The following is an 8,170-nucleotide window of genomic DNA, read 5'->3' as shown; positions in this document are numbered from 1 at the left end:
CTGCCTGGCAGCCCTCTGGGCATTTACCTCTGCCAGAAATTCAGGTGTGCAATAAATGTCACAGTACTTTATTTGTTTAAAATCAAATTAAAGCTAACTTTAGTCCCCCACCCCATTCCCCTTGGGGTTGGACAAAAATTAAATCTCAGTATTATTGAAGCTCTCCTCCATAGTTTGAACAGATTCCTGGAGGGTCTTATAAAATAAAAGGAGCAAGTTCTTTGCAAGGTTTCTGTGTGCCCAGGCCTGTGTTAGGCTATGCCAGGCAGAAGAGGCACAAGATGGGGAAATAACCCCAAAAGTTAGAGGTACCAGAACCCCCTGAGCGCCTCTAAAGGCCAGGAGTCTGGAGGAAGGGCCTGTGTCTTGTTCCAGGGCAATGAGCTCCTCACTGAATCTTGCTTGGGGTCAGCTGTCTGGTCATCCATCCTTCCTTCCACCCACTCCATCATTTGGCAAGTATGCAGTGAGTTCCTACTCTGGCCCAGGAGGCCGCACCTTGCTAGACCCAGGGGATTTATTGCTGAAGGGAGCAGACCCAGCCCCGGGTGGAGCAGAGTACAAGTCAGCAAGGAAACAGATAAGCAAACTATGTGGATTTATCATTACAAATGGAGGTCAGAGCTTTCAAAGAAAAGCCAGAGGCTATGCCAGAGAACAAATGAAGGTGGGCAGCCTTCCTGAGGTCACACGCAGACACCTGAGATGTGAAGAGGAGTCAGGCCAGGTGGGGGTGGGGAGACTTCCAGGTAGGGATGAGATCCTGCAGCAGGAAGGACTTGGGGTGTCTGCATTTTCCTCCAAAGGAGGATCATGGCCTTCACCAGGTCCTCGAATGGAACCTTGGCCCCCCACAAACTCTAAAAACCACACATCTACTTTACCCTTAATCCCAAATGAGGGAGGATAAGAATAGAAAAACTGAAAGGAGGCACCACAAGACCAGAAACCTGGCTCACACAATGCCAAGAGCTGGAGGTGGGGTAGAAGGGATTAGCATGGCCATTGGCCCAGCTGTAGGACTAAGATCCTCAGGTGCCAAAGCCTAGACCACAAAGCACAAGACCCAAGCAGGGATCAAGCCGGGGTCAGACAGCCATAGTAGGTGTCAGGAGCACAGACCTGAAGGGGAAGATGTGGAGATTGAGGGCCAAGGTAGAAACCTGGTCTCTTTCAAATTCTAATTTATTCAAAGTCAACAACAAAGAAACCACTCCAGGAAGGAGTGAGCCCTCCTGAAGAGAAGACTCCATCGGTGCAGAGACTGCACTGCCTCTGGGCAGCAGTCCTCCTGCCCACCTGTGCCTATGCAGGTACTTCTTTTTGCCCACTCTCTCCCTCTGCAGGGCAGCAGCTTCCTGCCCACCCGTGACCTGCACCATGCTGGGCCTTCTCTTCACTGACCTCCCTCAGCGGAGGCCGCTCTCCTCAAGGCCGCCCGCCTGCGACCATGCAGGCCTCGCCCAGCGAACCTGTCCCTTTGGGGGCAGCCGTTCCTGCCCACTTGTGTCTATGCCAGTGTCCTTTACTCTTCTGTCCCTTTCCCTAATAAACCTGCTCTTTAAATATAACTAACGACTCTGTCTCGTGGAGAAACTCACCTGGGAAACTCGTCTCGTGCCGCCGAAACGGGAGCTCTGGTGACACCTCCTTTCGCAGAGTGAATCCAAGAACCCTGCGCTCCAAACCCATCAACTCCAAAAACGACATCACCTAGTGTTATAGAGCAGCCCCGATATTGAACGGGTTCCTGGCTGTGGGTCCTCACCCGCGCGCTTACAAGGGACTTACTAATACTCCACTACAGGCACACACAAAAGGTTCATAAAAGGTTTATTGACAAGGGAAAAGGAAATAAGGAAAATGTACAACTCAGGGAGAAAATAGGGAAATAAAGTCTTGAATGCGTCCTACCCAATCCGCCGACCTGGAAACCCAAAGGCACTCTCCGAGCTGGCCGGACCCTGCGAGCTGGCGGAGAGCCAAAATGGGGGACCCCCCCCCAAAGCCCACGTGTCTGGCTTTATACCAACCTGGCTGCTGAACCCCACCCTCAGGTCCCAGCCACCTTCCCTTGGGTGGGGATGGGATTTGGAGTTCCCAGTGTCTTTGGCTTTGGCCTGGGGTGGGGGTGGAGTCCACGAAGCCTGTATGGGATTAGCTTTAGGACAGCCTTTTCCCCCTAAGACTAGCACATCTACATACATGCATGCTCCCAGGAGGTGCCCATGCCACACAGCAAATTCCAGGACTGAAAATCTCAGGGGTACAGTGGTCTTTCTGGGACACCCCACTTCCTCGAGGTTCTCTTCCTGCTTCTCTTCCAGCCTCACTCTCCACTCCCATCCCTGTCTGTAGACAGACACACCCCTGCGTAGGTCCAACACGACTCAACGTGCAGCAGCGACACGGCAGCAGGACCGCAGGCAGACACGCGGCTTATAAACTGTCTCCAGGTCCAGCCAGCGCCGGTGAAATGTTTGACAGCCCAGGAGATGGATCGGCAATACGGCTCAGGCCACACTTCCCTGGCAGAATTGAAGCCATCCTTCCTGGGAACAGCCTCATAGATCAACCCCAACATGCTCATCAGCCCCGCCGTGCCCCCACCTCCCTCCACTCCGCTGCAGCCCTGGTCCTGCTGAGCTGTGTGCGCCTGGAGTCAGCCTGACAGGGGGCCCAGAGGGACACCTGGGCCAGGCAAAGTGCTGCACAAACCCCGGAGGGGAAACAGCTTCTCGAGTTCAGTCCAAGCTTCTCTGGTTTCTGGAGATACAATTACATGGTCACGTGACTACAATATTTACTGAAATGCTACAGAACCCCCACACACCCAGCTTGTCCTACTGGGAGACTGTTAGATCATCTCTGTGCCTTGTTGCCCTTTGTGCTCACTGCGCCCCGTAGGTCTGGCAGTCTTAGCCCAGTTTACAGAGCAGGTGAGGGGTACCCAGAACCCCCAAACCTGCCCTCTCTAAATAGGTTCTGCCATCTGCCACATCAGGACCTAACATACTCTAGTGCTTAAGACCTTCCGTGGAAAGGAACTTTAACACAATTAGTGTGCAAGACAGAAAATAAAGTTTCCAAATCAAGCACCCAAAGTTACCCATCTGCTCGTGGGTAAGTTGGCCCAAAGCAAGGCCACCCAAAGTTACCCATCTGCTCGTGGGTAAGTTGGCCCAAAGCAAGGCCCAAAAGCCTGCCACAAGTCTAAGGCACCTTCTGGTGGGGACCCATAGGAAAGGAGCAAAAAGGGGCCCAGCATGTCTGGAAGGAAAAGAGAAAAATCAAAACCAATATAAAAGCTGCCATGGTCACCTCCCCACAGGCCTCTCACCCAGCGTCTGTTTCCACCAGTCCAGGACCAAAAAGCAAGTGCAGCTTCTTCACGTGTCTCTCTGCTCTGTGGGCCTCCTCCGGTCTCCTGGCTCTCCATCTTGCTCCTTCCTCCTCCAATCTCACCCTCCAGGTCTTCTCCTTGCTCAGCACCACCCTCCCTCGGGTGGGGCAGGGAGCCTGGACCCTCCCCTTCCCCTGGGGGCCACCCTGTTACAGGGACAGAGAGGCCAGAGAGGCCCTACCGCTGTGGCCAGCGAGGTGAGGGGGAGCCAGGGAGGAAGGTCTGTGGTTGGTGACGTTGGCACAGCACAGTGAATCCAGTGGGAGCGGGAAGCTGGCGAGAGGCCAGGAGGGGTAGCCATGTCAAGGGCTGACCTTGAGGACAAGCTGGACAAGGGGCGTATGAGCAACTCTGGAATGGCCACTGTGGCAGAGGGTATGTGTGACCTTGGCAAATGCAGTTTCCAGGGAAGGTGGGAACAGGTGTCTTGGTTGTGGAGTGAGGACAAGGGTTAAGATAGAAGAGCAGACGGAGGAAGGGGGCCAGGGCTTCTGTTTAAAATCTTCACATTTACTTTCTTTTTACCGAAATCTGTCTTACAGCATTAGTGCCCAATGCAGTGAAATGCATGATTTTATTTATAACCTCTTTTTCCTTCCCCCACATCTTAGCCCCAACACGAGACACCCCCATTAACACCTTACATCGATCTCAGCCGTTTTCTCTTCATGTTCATAAAATCCTTATCCAGACATGTAACAGTGTCAGATTTCTGCCAGCACCACCCACAGGCTGTGCTGGTCATTAAATATTGAAAGTCGGGCTTCCCCGGTGGTACAAAGGGTTAAGACGCAACCTATGAGGCTATCCGCAGCCACTGCAGCATGAGTCGATCCCCGGCCAGGGAGCTACCCTCATGGCGCAGCAGACCTCTCCTGACTCGCCCTCTGCTCCCCGCCCCCCATAGTGTATTTCAGTCAATCTGCCTGTTCTGTTCCCCACTCTGTCTCTGGTGAATCCCCTCACCCCCTGCATCTCTGGCCTATACCCCAGCTCTTGTATGCATAAATAAATAAATCTTAAAAAAAAAATATTGAGAGTCGCCCAAACCGGTTGGCAAGGGGCTGCCTCTTCAAGCCTCCTAGGTTCCCCCAGTCTAAGTCCCTTAGTCACTCGCCTGGGGCACCAAATGTTTGCTAATATCATGGGCATCACTCACATCAGTGTGTGTGTGTGTGTGTGTGTGTGTGTGTGTGTGTGTCCCTGCATACACATACATGTATCCTCATGGGGCTGGGGGTGGACAGCGAGTTCCCATTAATGCGGACTCACATGGTACATGCTCATCTGTCATTCAACCAAACCTCACAGAGACCCTCCAGGCCACCAGATGTGTTGCTTCTCTTCATAACGGCCACAGAATAACCACGGTGTGGCCACAGAGCACAGTGTGCTCAGCCATTCTCCTCCCCACTAAGCGACTGGGTGACATCTACCGGTCATGACTGGGACCCAGGAGCGTTAGAAAGGAGAGATGAAAGGTACAGAAATGACACAGAGGAGATGGTGAGGGCCCCGAGAGGATGGGGACAAGGGGAGAGGGTGTCCTATTCATCAGAGGACACAGGGCCTTTGCACACACGGTGGCCAGCACAGCTCCGCCTCTTCACCTGCGCCCGCTGACTCTGGCCCCGTCGATGTGATCACCCCCATTTTATGATGCCTCTCAGAGTTTCATAAAATGACATTCAAGAATCGCTGTCTCTGCTCACCAGCTCCAAAAAAATAGACCCAAATACCTTCCCGTGAGCATCGATGGCTCAGCTTCGACTTCCCACTCCGGTGTCCACCTTGCCTTTGCTCTCTGAATTCTAGCCACTCCAGCTTCCGCTCTGTTCCTGAAATGCACCATCATTCCTCCTGCCCATGGCCTGTGCACGTGCTGCTTTCACCTCCCAGGATGCCATTTCTTCTTTACCTAATCTCCTAAGAGTATATCGGGAAAATCAAAATAATGTCTGAGATTCTTGCCAAGTTGCATTGTAAGGATGCCCAGGTTTACATGAGGTTAACAAGTCCTCACTGTACCCTGAATAAAGTAAAATAAAACCTCCCTTGGCTTGTAAGGAAAAGTTTGCATCTCTAAATGGGGAAGAAGAATTTTGCAGTGGTTGCAGGTCTTTTAGTGACAGTTATATGGACACAGAAACTTCTCTGTAAGTAAATTAAAGGAAAACTTTGCCACAGCAACCCCAATAAGGGAAGAAGACTGACACTGGAAGTCACAAGTGACATGGTGTGAGACATCCCCTCCCCTCTACCCTCGTTGCTGAATTAGCCTCCCGGGACAAATGTCAGGGATAGACATCTGCATTATTTTTCCCAAAAGCATGCCTATTAGTGACGACTTTGCCCCTGCCACCCACACACACGCACACATAGAGGCAGGGGGACAGCTACCATTAAAACTAAAAGAAATCAAAGCAAGATAAATTACAAGATATTCTTTCAGTGTTGATGCCTGCATAGTAAATCCCACATGGCCTTGCACTCACTTCAGCTGGCTTCATTCCCTTTTCCTGTGGCCCATGCCTGTGGGCCCTTTGCACTGGCAAGTTCTCTCCCCGCACCTCCCCACCCCACCTGGAAAGCTCTCCAGGAAAATACTGTTCTGTTCTTATTCATCGTTCACATCTCAACTTAAATGTCACCTCCTCAGAGAAGCCCTCTCTGACCACCTCTTTGAATTCTCCATACATACACACCATTGTGCCTTTTCACATTGGTTTCTTTTCTCTCAGATACATGTTGCTAGTGGAGACTCTAGCTTATGTATTTATGTGGGCATTTAGCTATTATCTTTCTCCTCTGACAGATAAAAATGGGCCTCCCGTGTCTTGTTCATTCTCAGCACCCTGAACTATGTCATAGGAGGTGTTCAATAAATACTGGTGGAAAGCTTGAAATGGTGTAAGGCACATAGGTGCTGTGCAAAGATCAAGCACTTAGCCTGAGATGAGCCTGTATTGGCCAGAGGAAGTGCCAGGCCTAGCTTACAGCCCCGCCTCAGAGCTAGGATGCTACCTTGGCTATGTTCTCCTAAGGCTGCATTTACAAAAATGGGCCTCAGGCTGGATTTGGCCAGCAGGTCCTAACTGGTCATCTCTGGCCTAGGAGAGCCCCTCTGGGATCCCTCTGTGATACCACTTGGACAAAATATGGGTCACGGCTCAGAAACCAGCATTTGCAACGTGGTGGTGCTTGAGTCAAGACCCCTGAAATGGTCTCCGTCAGCAGGACCCAGGACACTCATTACAAGAGAAGAACAGGCCATAAACTTTATTGTTCAGGTGCCCCCCAACTTGGCTTTCTGCTGATTTTCTGAAGAGCAGTGGAGGTGGATCCTGCGCCGTGATCACTGATGCGTCGGGGAAAGGGAGCCTGCACGTTTAATTAAATGTTATTCAAGAAATAAAATTCAGGCCCTCAGCTGACAACGCAGAATATTAAAGCATCAATTTCCTGAAGGAAACCTGCCTTAATGAGATTCTCCAAATAAATGGAAGGGGGAAAATACATATTAATCCCAGCTGCTAATGTCAGCCCCGTCAACCCACACCCATGTCTTGATCAGCAAAAGCTGATGATGTTGGCTTACTAGAAAGAGAAGGCGTGGAAGACTGTCAAGTCTTCTGAGGTCTTGATGCAGCCAGACCCCTGGAGAGAACACCCTTCCTCCCCCTGAGCCCCAGCAAGTTGCACCCTCAAGGTCAAAGGTACTAAGAGTTGATTCTGTCAAGTTGGGAAGTCCTTGCTGGAGTTCACAGCGCTGGTCCTTGGTCTGGTGCCAGGAGACCTATTCATTAGTGACTTTGAAAGGGATAAGAGGGGATATTAACCTCACCCATTGATAAGCTGAAGCTGGAGTTCTATTCACTTACAGGAGGTACCTGAAATCCTTAGAAGAGTATAGATGCCTATTGAATGCTTCTTTCTCTTGTCTGACACTTCAATCCCCTCCTTGCCTGAGAAACCAAAGTGAACAAGATTTACTCAGCTGAAATCATCTTTGTGGCCTTTGCCATTCTTTTACCTCATTCTCTTATTAACTTTAATATCTTTAATTTGACTCATTCATTATCTCAAATAGATATATTTTAAAGGACACTTTCAATCACTATTATAAACGAACAAAAAATGATATTTATTTGCCACCAATAGAAAGTAGCCATAAAGTCAAAGATAATGAAGACTGAGCATTGTTACTGTGGCTAAGAATCATGACCAGATTAAAGCTGTGGGCCTGAAATTCACTGTCTCTTTGTAAGAGATATTAGTGAAAGTTAGAGAAGTGTTAACCTACAGGAACCAGCTGAGACTGCCCTGCTACAGGATCAGCTCTCAGGACGTTTAATGTCATGTCTGGGTACCGTGGCACAGGCTGTAAGTCTATCTGGACCTATTTCTGTTACTTACACTCAAAGACCCCTGAAATACCCAGTCTCTTGATTATCATCTTCCCCAGATCCCCAGACCTCCACCACTTCTGCTTCCAAGTGCCACAGAGAAGCTTTGTTCTGGAACATGGAATAAAACAAGGTTCCCAGCCAGTTAACCTTAAGAGGCCTTTGGTGCTTCAAGTCAAATTGGCCAGGGAGCCAGGACAGGACTGGGCTCTTTCTGGCTCATTCGTGCCTGGTATACAGTAGGCATAAAAGCCATGGGGGTTGGATGATGGTTGACTGCATACCATCCTCTACAGCACTGCCAAAGATGCCTCCCCTGGTTTGGGAATAAAGTCTGTGTGTGTGTAACCCCATCTAATTC

Source organism: Talpa occidentalis, unplaced genomic scaffold (assembly GCF_014898055.3).
Source record: "Talpa occidentalis isolate TD23 unplaced genomic scaffold, MPIMG_talOcc4v2.1 talOcc4.12, whole genome shotgun sequence".
NCBI lineage: Eukaryota > Metazoa > Chordata > Mammalia > Eulipotyphla > Talpidae > Talpa > Talpa occidentalis.
The sequence above is the reverse complement of the archived record's forward strand: the minus strand, read 5'-3'. Positions refer to the sequence as shown.